The sequence below is a fragment of the Clarias gariepinus genome, chromosome 1 (assembly GCF_024256425.1).
Source record: "Clarias gariepinus isolate MV-2021 ecotype Netherlands chromosome 1, CGAR_prim_01v2, whole genome shotgun sequence".
In the NCBI taxonomy this organism is placed as follows: Eukaryota; Metazoa; Chordata; class Actinopteri; order Siluriformes; family Clariidae; genus Clarias; species Clarias gariepinus.
This window is the reverse complement of record NC_071100.1, coordinates 35,381,882-35,398,063: the sequence shown is the minus strand read 5'-3', so window position 1 is coordinate 35,398,063 and position 16,182 is coordinate 35,381,882. Positions and strand designations below refer to the sequence as shown.

Genomic DNA, 16,182 nt, shown 5'->3' with positions numbered 1-16,182 from the left:
TTAATATTGTATAAATTTATTCATCACTTTTTAGGATTCTGGATAGGATCACAGTGGAATCAGAGTCTGTCCCTGAAACACCAGGTGCGAGATGAAAATGAAGGGTGTGTAATTAAAAATGTACTAGCTGTTCTCGCAGTAATACTGCTAACAATATGTCATAGGTTGGCACTTTATTTAGAAAATAGGGTACAGTGTGCTAGTAAGTTACACTGTCATTTTTTACAGCGTGTTAAAATCACCTAGTAAACCTGTCACCTGGTGTGGTGAGACATCTCTATAATATCCTTTGCAAATCTCATTCTACTTAACCGGTATTCAGATTATTCTACATTTCCACTTTTTAATTTAATTCAGTATGTCACTAATCAATCTCCATATTCTGCATAAAAGGGTTTAAAGTATGTTTTTTTGCAAAATTTAATTAAATTATGTTAATATTATTTTATAGAATTTAATTTAATAATCTATATTCATTGCATATTCTATTAATAGCTTGTTCATAAGAAGAGGAGGCATCTCGCATCTGTACCTTTCCCCTGAACATTAAAAGTTGACTAAGATTAAGCCATAACAGGGGATTCCCAGGCCTGTAAGGTGAGCTGAGCTCTGGTGTCAGTGAGGAGATCGTAGTGCAGGCAGATTGTCTGTGTGGATTTAGTTCAACTGAGTTCAAGCCAAGTGAGTTCAGATAATTCATTCACAGCATGTTTAGAGGTCTAAATGGAAGAATAATTAAGTTTAAAAAATGTGATTGGCAAAGTTTGAAAAACTTTTGAATTCTTGGCACATATGAAAGTTACAAATATATATATATTTTTTATCAGAGCTCTAATGTCGATTTTAGATTTAATTATTTCTAGCATTTTAATTGATTATTATTATCCATAAACAATTATGCACAGACTTGCTCATATTAAGATTTACATATTCTAACACTGCCATGTGCTAGAAACAAGCCTAGCACTGTACATATAAGAAAAAAGAGAGCACCTGTCATCATGCCATTCATATTAGAGACCTAAGCCACGGACACAAAACCAACACAATAACAAGATAATCCTAAATTTTTTTCTCAACCGGGTCAAAATGTCCTAGTGAAAAAGTTTAATTTCTTGGGGATTTTAAAATACACAAACAAAAACAGACTCATTCATATTTAAAAATGTTCAGAGTGTAATGTCTAACTTTTTGCTGTTTCAGTATGAATGCCGAAAAAGATATGTATCAGTAAAAACTCCAAGCTTGTTTACATGGCTCCTGGAAGTGGCCATGTGCCGTTCACTCCACTGTCTGAGTAATGTCCCTACAACGTCACCACATGACGTTTACACCACTGTACTGGCAATGTCCCGGCAACGTCCTGGCAGTCTCCCCACATGATGTTCATTCTACTATTTCAGGACTGTCGCATGTACCGTTCACACCACTGTCCTGGAAATGTCACTACATGTTGTTTACACTATTATCCCAGCAATGTCTCAGCAACGTCACATAAAGTTTGCACGACTGTCCCAACAATGTCCCGGCAATGTCACCACACGTTGTTTACACCACTGTCCTGACGACGTCCCGACAATGTCACCACGTGCCATTCACACCAATGTCCCAGCAGATACACCATGTCATATGCACATGACTGTCTTATCAACGTCTCTGCAGTGTCCTCACTTGCCATGCGCACCACTTTCCTGACGATGTCATTATGTGCTGTTTACATCATGGCAATGTCCTGGCAGCGTCCCCACATGCCGTGTACACTGCTTTCTGCCATTTAACCACTTTTCTTTCCTTGTTAAGTTTAATTAAGTTTAATGCACACAGTTGTAGATGTGCTCAATATATCACTTGATATATCTACAGAGCTAATGGTGTTGTCTACATAGCCATACTGTCATAAACAATTTTTAGACAATGTGAACCAACAGAGAACCATTCCAGATATTCCAATCCAATATTTTGTGGTCAAAAGTACTAAAGGGGGAATTAGAATTGGTGCTAATATTTAGCCATCCCATGCATAACATTCTGAACTTTTACTTGTTTAGAGAGATCACTGTGCTATGATGGGCCCCTAATCCCAAATTAATCAGAGAGAATCTACCTTGCCAAGGATTCAGGGCCAGAACATGGCAAAAAAGGAGGATAACTTTGTTAAAGCTGAATTCGAAGAATCACAGCTCACAGTAAACTGCATCTATATTAAGTGCATAGTTTTTCCACCTGATATGCGTCATGTGTCTGGTATTTGACGGTAAAACAGAAACGCTAGACAGGGTAGTAGTGTCAGGTTTAATAGCTATATAACAACTGTTAGACATAGTGTCTACTGTATCAGGGAGGCTTTGCACCAAATTTACACCATCGTTAGGTTTATAAGGTGAAGAGGGTCGTAGACAAAAGTTGCCAGCCCACATTATTACACCTGTAAGCACTACAAAAATGTCCACTCTGAAAACATGCATATTTGAAAACTACCTTTAATAATTAATTTTTAACTTCCTCAAATATTAAAAACTCTATAAATACACATTGTTTCATATTTGGACCCACAAACCAATTTTACGTTCCATTAATTGATTGTGAAGTTTAATGATCACCTGTGAAGGCCACATGTACCATATGATATTTTAAACTTTTTTATATAGTTATATTTCATGAATCTTCTCACACAGAATATGTTTTTATTATTAATATTTCACCTTTATAACATAACATATTCACATAAATGTTTTCACATGATTTATTTATTCTCATGTTACTGTTTCGCATGATTTGAGACAAAAATTGGTCTTCCTTCTTTTATTATTATTATTATTATTATTTAACATTGATTTACATAATCACATATTAAATGAAACATGTCTTATGACAAGTAATTTTTCCATAAAAAATCTTGTAGTATTTTGTAAGTTGCAAAATTTGTCTGCAAACTATAAAAGGTCAGGGTATTTAGTATCAGTAGCTAAAACTGGTGTGTTCCTGGGTCTCTGAGGATACAGTAAACTATCCCAGCAACATGCCTAATATATGTTATTTTACTGGTTCTAATATAAAGTGATAAAAAAAAAATTACTTTATTAATATGTTATTTAAAACACCTGCATTAAATGTGGGTCAACTTCCAAATAAGAAACATGCATTTTTCATGCCACTTATTCTGTGTAGGGTCACCGGGGCCCTGCAGCATACCACAGTGATCTCATGGCTCCCACAAGGCAGGGGACACCCTGGATGAAGTGCCACCTAATCTCACTACTGGCAAACCACACAAACATCAATCAGCATACAGCACACATTTTGGAATGTGGAAGGAAACCAGATTACCTGGAGGAAACCCAAAGAAGGTTTGGAGAACTTGGTGAGATTCACACACACAGTCCTGGTGGTGTACGGCAACACTGCAACCACTAAGCACAGATGTAAGAAATACATTTGGTGATATTTAATCGGGAAATGAGTCAATGAGCCCTATTAATATATCACAGAAATATAATTTAGATATAGATTTTAAATATAAATCATATATAATATGTGCTACATTTCTTTATGACTCTTTCTGCCATAGATATTGACTTGAAAGACTCAATCAGCAGGTTCTGTTGATCATGCAAGTATATGTTACTCATTTAGGAAATTCTGCTTCTGTTATAGTATGGCAGCATTAATACAAATTATTTGCCAAGACTGAATTCTGATCTGCAGTAGAGAGTAAAAACAAGCCCTTACTTGGCCACTAGAGGGTGGACAAGTACCAGTAGGTGTGAGGGCAAAAAAAGTCACTTCTCAGCTAAATGCTGACCAAAATGTCTAAGCACCTTAAAAATAAAAGACAAAAGGAATTGTGTGTCTTGTAAAGGCACATAAAGAAAATAGCCTGAGTTTGATAGAGTCAGGTGTTCTGGACTAATATGCCAATTGATAAGTATGTCAAGTGCCAGAATGAAACCTCATTTGTTACCAATCGTTTTCGCCATCTGCTTTACAGGCCGATCAGTCAGGTATAAATGTACAAAATACTGATACCCCTCTACCACCCCCCACCCCCCTGGGAACACCTTATTTCCTGTGCACAGAGCCATCTTCTGAATGGTCTTTTTTTTTTTACAGTGAGCTCTTTGAGGAGCCTCTCAACTCCATGTGAACAGCCACCCAAGTAGACAAAACAGCTGTAAGTGCTGTGTTAACAAGGATCAGCGGATTTCACTGGGGCAAAACAGACAAATCTCCTGGCTGACCTGCTCTCGCTGAGTGATGAGAGACAGATTGGCCTTACCACAGGTTGAGAGAGTCCTGCCAGTGAATGAGTTATCAGCACAGGTGTGGAGCACAAAGCCTCTTTCCAGCTCTCAGCTGGATGACTGGCAACTTTGATGGTCATTTTGTGGTTAGATAAAGTAAGTCAAGGAAAACTACTCACATACTGTACATAGCTCAGCAGTTCATATTAAAAGGTGGTTAAATCCCACCAGGTTTCATCTGGGTATTCCGGTTTCGACCCACAGTCCAAAGACTTTGGCGTTCCCAAATTGGCCGTAGTGTGTGAATGAGTGTGTGTGCCCTGCAATGGATTGGCACCCTGTCCAGGGTGTACCTCTGTGCACTAAGTCTCCTGGGATATTCTCCAGGCCCCCCACAACCCTGAATACAGGGTAAAGCGGTATACAGTAGATGATGAGTGAGTGAATGAGTGATTGAGTAAATCCCACTATATTGTTGTTGCTCTTTCTCTCATTAAAAGTCACCACAGTGGTTTATTTAATCTGTGCATTTGATTCTGGCTAAGGATTGACACTGCATTCCTCTCTGATGCAACCCTTTTTTAAAAATCTGGATTTGGCTCTGGTACTAAACGTGCCCTGTAACCGAGTGACTATGACTGTGACATAACATTAACCTGGACTACTGACCTATCAATGCCCTAACCACATGCATATAAAAATCTTTGTAATTTAACTGCACCCTGGAGTTTGCATGTTCTCCTTATGCTTGATAAGTTCCTCTGGGTACTCCGGTTTCCTCCCACAGTCTAAAAAAATGCAAAGTAGTTTGATTGGCATTTTCATAGTGTATGGGGTGTGTGAGTGTGTGTCCTTGTTCCCTGTGATGAGTTGGCATCTGATTTAGGGTGTCCCCGCCTTGTGTTTTTATTTCCCTGGGGTGGGCTCCAGACACAGAATCAGTGAAATATGTGGAAATGGACAAGAATGCATGTTTGGATGAAATATGCAATCCTTGGTGATGTCCAAGATTTATTTTGTAATATTTTATTTTCATGACTTTTTTAAGTTGAAAAACATCTTTCATCAATATGTTATCGTTTTTCAAAGTTAACGGCTGTTCGAAGCACCAGTGCGAATCTCTAAAAAGCAGTGTTTTATTCCTTTGCTCTATCCAGCTCTCTCATAACATTATGTGTACAGACATGGTTCAAAGGCTGCATCTTTTATTCAAATACCGCGGTGTATGTATTTTACTGTCAATGTATTTTTTATTCTAATACATTGTGTATGTCATCTTGTGGATTGATAACCAGCCAAGTCATAGCAGCTTAATACAATTATTTTGTATAACAGTATTTTATTCTGAAAATTTGAGTCCAGTATCCACTATTTATGTTTTTTATTATTATTATTATTAATATCAGTTTGAACACTTCTAGAAAATGTTGAATAATCGAGAAATGTGTATTTTTTTTTGTTATTAAAGCTAACAGCAAAACCTGACTGTTATCACTTATGTTTAATATTATCAAAATTTTTTTCATATCATTGTCACTTCACATTTGGCTGTATCTGCCACAACATCTGCATAACAGACAGCAACTAAAATCTCATGGGAATCACTAAAACCCAGAATCAATAAACCAACAAATTAGCACCGGATTCAATAATAACACTGCATGGGTTTTAATATAAACATTAAATGATTGTAATTGACTCCATTTTTCTTAGTTTACGCAATGTACTATACTCAGTGATGCTTGAAAAGTGTGTGATCAACACTATACCCCTACTTGAAGCTCGTAGCAAATGTAACAGTGAAAACACGCTGTCACACACAAACACATGTAGCAGGTAAATTCACATACATGACAGACAGTATAGATATAATGCTATAACTCAAGAGAAAAGGGAAAGTCATAACAGTCTCCCTCTCGCTCTCACACACACACACACACACACACACTGAGGAAATACTGGCACAGCGTGACAAGTGACATTTCCCGCACTGTGACTCAGCACTCTGTCAAGGCTAAAGCAATTAAAGGGGAGGTGGAGCAGTATGGCTCCCAGTGAGCAATTGTCCAATTTTCAGCTGGAAAAGTGAGTGTAATTGACAAATGCGTTTGTTTGGAATATAGTATTTTTTTTTTTTTCAACATACACATTGTTATCTTAACTAACACAATTTACTCTGGAAATGCCATAAATGCCACTTCACAAGCAGAAGTATACCAGTACAGCCATGTGCAAAAGTTAGTGTCCCCTGTTTTATCAACCTCAGGTGATAAACAACATTTGAAAAATTTTCACAGCACCATTATTAATTTAACAAGCAAAAAAAAAATCATGTGAGCAATACTAAGTACCCTCCTTACAGCTTTCACAGGATTCTAAAAGGTAAGTTGCAGGCAACTTTATCACCCGGAAGAAACACACTAAGCACAGGGAGAACACGAAAACTACATGCACACAGACCTGAGGTGGGAATCGGACCCTGGAAGTGCGAGACGACGGTGCTAAACACCAAGCCTCCATGCCACCTGCTACGATCAGATAAGTTTTAACTCTGTTTTTACAAATAAAAATAAAATGCAATTAAAGGAGGAGGCAGTAACTTTTAAAAGACACTATAGACAGTATAAAGTTAAATATTCACTGATGACGCACAACACTTACACCACTTTTAGGTGAATTGAACAACATTAAATATCAATTATGAATAACCAAACAAATACCAACATAACACTAATCAACTAAAGAAGTAAATGCTGTCTATTATAGAAAGGTATCAAAACACTTGCTTGTATGGGGCTTAGCAGTCAAAGAGTGCAAGGTTGTTGATCTAGCCACCAAATTCTCCAGGTCTCAGTCTGACCAAGCATCCAAGGACAAACAAGTCTGATTCAAAAAGGTCTGCCGCTAACGTCGTGGTACCGGAAACCAAAGCATCATTTGTGAAATCATGCCCCGAGGAGGTACAGTAGAGCTGACCCCGTGGCACAAGGGGAACCCACATAATATTGGTTTTAATGTTTTGGGTTTTATTGTTATGGCTAATCAGTATCCATGTACATTTATTAATTTAGCAAATGAAGAGTGACTAACAGAACTTGCAAACAGCTCAACAAAGCACTTATTGAATCTGCAAGTATGAACAGCATAGAAGACAAAAGACAAATTCTGCTTCATACAAATGCTAGACTGGTCTTCATGTTAAATAAATGTCAATTTTAAACTTCCGTACATAAACAATGACAAGAAAAAGAGTCTACAACCCAAGCAGTGTTACAAAAAAGCCATAAAATAGTTCCTTAAGGGCTGTTTAAGGTGAGTGATTCCAATATTTGCTGGGTTCCATGTAAAACTTTCACTGGAAGGGAAACTCTCTGTTGTAAGGTTCTATAAAACGTTTAAAGAGTCTTTCCCTGAGTTTAATTTCTTATTTCTTAGCCCATGAGCTGAACACATTAAGATGTTTATAATGTCATATTAGCCAAATGGCATTTCTGAAGATTATGCCATTTGATATCACACACCACCCTGAAAAATTATTTTTGTCAGAATCATCATCATCCTTATTAAAAGCAACAACCAGGCAGCATGGTGGCCCAGTGGGTGTCATTGCTGCTTCCACAGCTCCAGGCATGCCGAACGTTCCCTCTGTGTTTGCATGGGTTTTTTCTGGTTCTCCAGTTTCCAACCACCGTCTAGAAACCAGTAGGTGGGTTGGCTATGCTAAATTGGCCCATGGTGTGAGCGAGTGTCTGCATTGTGTTCCTATATATATATATATATATATATATATATATATATATATATATATATATTGTATACACTATATACTGTATATGTCTGTGTTTTTATATGTCTGTGTTTTTTTTTACACCCATGTTAGTTCTCCTCGGGTTTGCTCATTTAAAAAATGAACAACTTTCCCTGTGTATAAACAGGCTGACTCATGATTTGATCTTCTCCAATTGAGATGGGGTTTCACACTTGAAAAAAATAAATAAAGATTTAAAAAAAAAGTCTCATAGTGATCGGTTACAGTATTTTCCACAGTGGACCAAGTCAGCAACCCCCCCCCCCCCCTTGCTGTCCACAGTCGTAATTATTGGAATGCATTTGCTTCAGTTTACTGAGTGCTTCATGAAAATCAAATGTGACACCCCATCTCAAATGGAGAGAAAATTACTAGCCCCTGATTGGTAATAACCTGAGGCTTGTGAGACAGTCTCTGTGAGAGGAGCTCCAGACAGCGTGTCCAAACAAATAAAGAGTGACGTGCACTGGCACTTAACTGGATAAATTAGTGTTGGGGTTTGCTTATTGATCAAAACAAGCCCTTTCAGGATCCCAGCAGGAGAGAACAGATTGGCTGATTTTTGGCAGGGCTGCTGGAGTTGGCAGAAATGGTGGCATTTTTCAACAATCTTGGGGCACAATGGATAATTATATTTTTGTGCCAATTCAGGGCGTCTTCCCTGAACAGAAGTGTAGGAGAATTCCAGACAAGGGTGGCACTTCCTGAACTGGCTAGAAAATTTGGTGACATTGTGTAGTGGCAACCTTAATGCACAATGCATAAAATTTTCTTAATAGAAATCAAATGCTTATAGCATGATTATTTAGATCAATCAATAAAATTTATATATATATATATATATATATATATATATATATATATATATATATATATATATATATATATATATATATATATTTATTTATTTATATTTATATATTTATTTAATTTCTATTAAGAAAATTTTATGTTTTAAACATATGGGGCAAGTATAGATTGTATATAGAAAAAAGATGCACTATCCATAACTGCACAGAAAGAGTTCTGTTAACTTTTTTAAAATCTAGTCCTACTTGATTTTAGAATATAATATGTAGAAAGAGTGTAATAAGGAAGCAGATAAAGTGCACGTTGGGCACTTGGAGTAAAAAAAAACAAATGAATAGATCACAGTGACGTTTGTTGTAATTGATGGTCAGTGTCAAGTGGGCTTAACGGAAACATCCTCAGTCAGTTTCACTGTAGTCAGGATTTCATGCTTCCAGCACCAAACAAAGAACATCATACATGTACACTATCATACCTTCCAGCAAATTCCATGAAAAATGATTGGTGTTGCGGTGAGCCTTGGACTTTCATCTGATGCATCACCAGCTTGAGGCTCCAGATGTCCTCAATTCATTACGAGGCAAAGCAGCCCAGTTGTTGCCTGGCAGCAATGAGCTTTTCCACATCAGCTCTTTTGCTGTGTGAAGGAGCTGATCAGACAAGGAGGCGAGTTGAAGGTCTGCTGTTTGTCATCCGGGGGTAAGTTGGGGGCAGAACTGGCTTTGATCCAAGTTGGCAGGAAAACCCTAATGCCCTTTTATCACTTTTTTTTTTTTTTTTTTACTGTCTATCATATATAATGTGTGTATATTTTCTCATGTTCTTGGGATCTTTGTTCCATTTGGAATTATTTGCAACGAGCTTCACTGAACTCGACACTAACCAATGTTTAAATTGCTCGCCAGCAGTGATTAATTGTACATTGCTAAAACACGTAAGTAATGAGATTTCTTTCAAGACCAGGCCAAACTACTGTTTAATGTAGACCATGAAGGCCGGCACAGCCAGCCACAGCCCATTACATAAAAAGTAACACAGCATAGTAACTCTCCTTTCATTTGCTTTCAATTAGCTCAGAGGAAATAAGATGAATTCACACTGAGGTTCTAATAGTTACTGCCAACTGCTGTATCCAAGGTTTAATGACTTTTAAATTTACTCTAAATTTAACTTGACTTTTCATTCATATGGTTTGTCACTTAGTTAAAACGGACTAAAAAAAGACACTATTTTACTCTTGGAATAAGTTATCATAGCTGAGGCCAGTGTTAATTTATTCTTAGCTTATTTATATATTCTCAAACTACACCCAAAAAGGGAATTTTGGGGATTTTAATATCAAGTGTCTTCTCTCCCCTCATCTAAAAATGCAAGAAATTTCAAGCATACAAATGTAACAAATAAGTGCACTTATGTGGATAATAAAGTTCTATAGGTTTTTTTTTTTTTTTTAAAGAGGTTGATTTTGAAAGCCTGGGCCATGCAGCTTTACCCAGCCTGGCCGTCTGAATGTGTGTGTGTGTTTTTTTCTCTCGGTGTGTGTGTGTGTGTGTGTGTGTCTTTCTCTCTCAGGCCCCCACCTTTCCTCCTTTGAGAAGGATTTAGCGACTGAAGCATTGTATGTGTGTGAGGGAGAGTGTCTGGGCACTCACACACTAACACAGACTGGTGGGCTGGTTGGAGGGTCACGGGTCACTGACCCACCCAGCTCCGTGAGGGAGAACAAAGCCTCAGTCAGGCCAATCAAAGAGCAGGTTGGCTCTGGGCTTCACTCCAAGAGTCCGGGCCCACATTGAGGGTACCGGGGGTCCGGGCCCAAACATGTGAAAGAGACGGGGGCTCGTAAGAAACAATCAAATCCCCAGCCGTCTGGAGGGCCAGTTATGTCAAAACCGTCTATCCTCCTCCATTCTGTTCCCTTCACGAAGCTGGAACGAAGATCTCCCTCCTTCTCGCCAACATCCCTCCCTTCAGCTTCACCCATCACTTTGAAGTCTGCTTTCTTTTGTTCTTTACATAACTCAAGCTGATGTTTTTGAAAAAGCTAATTTGTATGCATTTCCAATGACATGGCTGCCACCCAGAATTCTTCACAAAGGTCTGGCAGAGAGGTGAGCGTCTGAAGAAAGGGCCCAGAGAAAACTTGGCGAAAACATGGCGACGGACCTTTGAATTATTGTCGCTGTGCAAATCGGAGAAGAACGGACTTAGCGACTTCAAGATGAAATCACTCAGAGAATAGGAAGTTTGGGGAGGATTTTCTGGCTTTCTCTCTCAATTACTTTCTCTCTGAACCACTTATTCTCGAACACGATGCCCACGTAGAGAGAGAAGACAGATTAAAGGTGGACAAATATTTGAACTAGTTTTGTTCAGATTGAAATGAGGGCCTTTCAGAAAGGAAAGTGATATTAGGGCCCTGTTGTTACATTCTCTTCTATGGACTCATGCTCATAGTCTTCATCATTGAGGTTCAGTCTGAAATGTAATGTTAAAATCTTTTTGTGTCAAAGAGTCTACAGTTTAAAAATATATCTTTTTTAAATGATTTAAAAATTGCAGCTTTTTTGAAAGAACCTTTTTTTTCTGAATAAGTTCTATTTATGCAGCTCAGCACTACAGTAGTACGAAAGAAAAAGAAGAGCTTCCTTTTTCTTCTTAAAAGTTAACGTTTTAAACTTTTGAACCCAACGCACTGTGATGGTCTTTTGGAAATGCTGCCGAAGACTTTTCACCAACCTTCAGCTTTAATGACATACTTTAGGTGCATTTTTTTTAAGAGTGCCGCCCAGAGGCTCTCACGAAGCCTTTCTCTCGAAGCCTTGGCCTTGAGCCAGGGTGATGATCAATGTCCTTGCCCGCTTCTGTGTGAGCTCAGTGTGGAAGGTCTCTCCTTTTTTTATTAAAGGAAATGGCATTTGGAGGCTCAAACAGGATGTCCCGCTGTTGGCACTGACTGTGAACCAGCCGTCTCCCCACTCCCTTCCCTCCACCAGCACGCCAGCAATGTGAAATGGCTCAAGTTAATCCAGGATCCGAAAACTTGTGCAGCCTTCTTTTTTTTCCTTCCTCGAAAGAAGTGTGAAAGAAGTCGAGGAAACAATGCTTTTCCTGTGGTGTATCTCTGGCCACGTATAGACAGTCTGAGGGTTGAGCTGTCTGAAGTTTTATTTCTCATTACATTTTTTCTGCTATAGAATATAATATACTATAAGAAAGATAAGTTAGAAGTTGCCTATTAATTGTAAGTGTATAGGTTTCTCCAGAAAGTGATAACTAAATGGTTTTGCAGGGAATATTTTCTCAAAAACCCAAGCAGTTCAATGTGGTCTTGCTGAAGAACATTTTATTCCTTTTTTTATTCGTTGTGTGAAAGTGTTTTTGGCTTTACGTCTTTGAACAAAAGCAGGGGTTTAACTTTCTGTGGCTCTCATAATTGGCTCTCGGTGCAGATTTATGATGTAATGAACAGGTGTTGGGTGGGAGGGACAGACAGTGTGACAGGCATTATAAAAAACCAGGCTCTATCTTAAACACACACACACACACACACACACACACACACACACACACTTTAGATTTTTAGATAATTGTCATTAAGATTGTCTTTATGACAATTATGTTGGTAATTAATATGAAATCTAAACTCAACCCTAATGTTAAAACCACTAATATTTTGGATATATATATATAATTTTTTGGGCCTTACAAAGTGTTAAAAAATAACTACACACATGTGTCTGTCTTACTGTCCTTGTGAGGACCGTCCTTTGATATAATTATAAAGACGGCTAATTTATGTCATACAATACTGGAATCTAATTTTAACCTTAACATCAGTTTGTAAAAAGAAACACTGTATATAAAACTAAATTTAATTTAAATTAAATGATTTAATATATTATTAATAATACTACTACTACTACTACTACTAATAATAATAATAATAATAATAGGTGCAAAGGTTGATTAAAGAAAAAAAAAAACAGGGAACAAGCCAAATATCCACAAAAAGGTCTCTCTCTCTATCTTAGACACACACACACATACATACTTGTTCAATATAGTCTCATGGTTAGTTTCATGCTTGATATTTGCAGATAGGCTTAATAATCCAGTTTGTCACGCAAGATTAGTGCATTATATATGTTTCACTTGTAAATGATATGTTTCACAGTTTCAGAGTTCTGAACAGCATGAATCCTAAAATAAATTACTGCTTCACTGCTTAATGTATTTGCAAATGAAAATGTAGGAAATGTACAAGCGGTTGAAAGAAATCTAGACAGAACGCCTTTGCGGACTTAAATTATTATAATAAAGAAAAGAGTAAAAACAAAGAGTGACTCTTATAGTGAATGATGGTTTAAAAATAAAAAGTGACATGATTCGTGAGTTAAATATATATAGAAGAAGTGAAAAGGATAAATCTGGCAACGTTTTTTTCCTTCCATGTTCTTCAGAGACACGAGCATATTCCACAGATGCAGTTACAGTGCTAATACAGTTCATTCAGCCTATAATATAGGTAGATTTTAGACCAGATTCCATTTCTCTATCCATTACCGTCTTGCAATCAAAAACTGAGCTACTAAGCTGCCTAGATTTGTTGGTGTCCTTTATGTTGATCGTTCTTTAGTATCGCATGCTGGTTGTCTGACATGAGTGTGAAAGTTCATGTGGCTACAGATGGGCAGCAGTCCCGACACATGGCTCTGTGTTGACATTCAGCTGCTCATGGTCTTTGTGGAATGGTGTTAAGCAAAAGGCTTAGTGGGAATGTTACAGATGCTCTCACGCGTCCTAGCTGCCATTCGAAGGCTGGACAAAAGTGGCTGAAGTAAATAAAGAAAACAGGATCTAACTATCTCATCTGGTGAAGATTGACATATAAAATGCTTTCAAACATACTAGGACATAAAGTATTCTTTTCCTTATCAACAAAGCCAGTGTGTTAAAGAAAAATATTACAACACCTTCGTTTGGTTTTACTTTGTCTCATTTTGTGCCAACTCGATCCTAAGTCCACAAGTACCTCCATAGTACTGCATCATGGCACTACCAATTGAGAATTCTACTATCATCCTGGCCTCACCTTCTTACCCTCTATTGTACAAACATTTATAAAGATCTATTTCCACAAATATCTTTAGATGATAACATGATCCTTAAGAACTCGAGCATCTTCTGGATCTCCCACACTGTACCATAAAAAAACAACATATGACCTACAATTCCATAGAGAGTTGGAAGGTTGTGTGATTTAATAAACGCCATTCATGAACTTTCCCCCTTTCAGAGTCTCTTTTATATTAGCACTAAGCTTTAAAACAAGTCTGCTAAAGAATCTTCTTAAGTGAGACATGAGTGGCGCTTTCCACTAGAACACCACTGCTAATGGACTGGATAAGCTCCACTAATGACTTAACCATCTTCACTGGCTGATACTGTTACAATACAAAGACAGGCTAGATTTAGACTTGCAAAGAATGGAGCTTTGATCGTAGCGTGGAGCTAAAAGACACCATCAAAATGTACCGGACAATTCAGCGATCAAATTCAGATTGCTAACATATTATTTCTTTTCAGGTCACTATATTTCCAGCAGGTGATTAAGGGTCCATGAACCAATGTGATTACTGTTTACATTTTGCACAAACTACAAAAAATCTGTGAACAATTGGTAATCTCAACACACTGGATTTCATTTTATATATTGTAGATAATTAAAGAAGAGATTTATTTATTGTCTCACTATCTGGTATCAAGGCAGCACGGTGGTGTAGTAGTTAGCACTGTCTCCTTGCACCTCAAGGGTCCGGGTTCGATTTCTGGCCAGGTTCGATTCCCGTCTCTGTGTGCATGGAGTTTGCATGTTCTCCTCGTGTTTGATGGGTTTCCTCCCACAGTCCAAAGACATGTAGGTTAGGCTAATTGGTGTTCCCAAATTGCCCGTAGTGTGTGAATGTGTGTGTGTGTGTGTCCTGTGATGGATTGGCACCCTGTCCAGGGTGTACCCTGCCTCGTGCCCTAAGCCTCCTGAGATAGGCTCCAGGTCCCCGCCTCCCTGAATACAGGATAAAGCGGTATAGAAGATGCACACACACATACACACACTCACACACCCATTCACACACTACAGGCAATTTGGGAATGCCAATTAGCCTAACCTGCATTTCTTTGGACTGTGGGAGAAAAGCGAAGTACCCTGAGGAAACCCACCAAGCACAGGAAGAAAATGCAAACTCCATGCACACAGAGACTGGAATCGAGCCTGGACCCTAGACAGTGCTAACCACTACACCACTGTGCCACTTCCAGTACCTTTTTTTTTTATTTATTTTTTTTTAAATCAACTAATGTAAAACTTAAAAAAAAATTCTATGGAATTTTTATGGATGCCCCTTAACCCTTCCACTATAACTCTACTATTATACTATTATTATCACTATTAAAACTAATTCCATTCATAACTTCAGATCCACTTGTCACAGAATCACTTGTCCAATTAACTAGGATTATTTAAATTAGTCATTCTAGGCAAATTAATGGACACAACATTTAAACGTGCACAGTTGTAAATTTTAAGAGTTGTCTCTACTATGCCTACACATTTGGTCCACTCAGATGGCCTAGAGTGGCCATCACTAAGGTTATTAAAAGTCTCACGAAATTTATAACTGTTCACCGGTTATGACTTAAAGAAATCTGTATTTCTGTTTTGGCATATTGAGACAAATATAATATTTTTTTTCCTTATGTTGATAGTAAAACAAAGTTAAAAGTTCCTGTTATGAATAAAACCAAGTGTGGTAGGTGTGTTGCAGACCACACCCCAAGGATCACCTGTGTTCCGTCACTTCACCACTATGTGGCACTATACTGAAGATCTGAATATGAAGATGTTTGTATGTTCATGAAATAATCTCTCTTAATTTTCAGCCAAGACCTTTTAAAGGATCAGGTGCACTTGATCAAAGTTTCACATGTCATCACAGAGTGCTTGGACCCCATAATAACTGCTTGTAGGTTCATCAGTCAGCTCCGATTGCAGTTAATTTATATACAAGCTATACATTGTTCTTCACAATAATCATTCTCATCATACACACTTTCTAGTCAATAACCAGACACTGATACAGACTGTTTGGAAGTTATATTAGGATAAATAAAGTTCAGCTGGAATCAGGCCAGTACCTTCCAAGAAAGGAAAGATATTCAGATTTTATCACATATAAAGTTTATACACACCTATAAACATTATATAATGATAGCTAAACTAAAAGTTCTTTGGGTTGAGAAACTCAAATCAGGGAAATCCAG

General features: G+C 37.7%; 1 long non-coding RNA gene across 1 annotated transcript; it reads left to right on the top strand.

Annotated features, from left to right (window-relative positions):
• LOC128509424 (uncharacterized) lies at positions 1–4,422 on the top strand. The gene is made up of 4 exons (XR_008356045.1): positions 1–84; positions 496–597; positions 3,169–3,361; positions 4,111–4,422. It is a non-coding gene; the product is annotated as an uncharacterized LOC128509424 (long non-coding RNA).
• Positions 4,423–16,182: the final 11,760 nt, after the last annotated feature.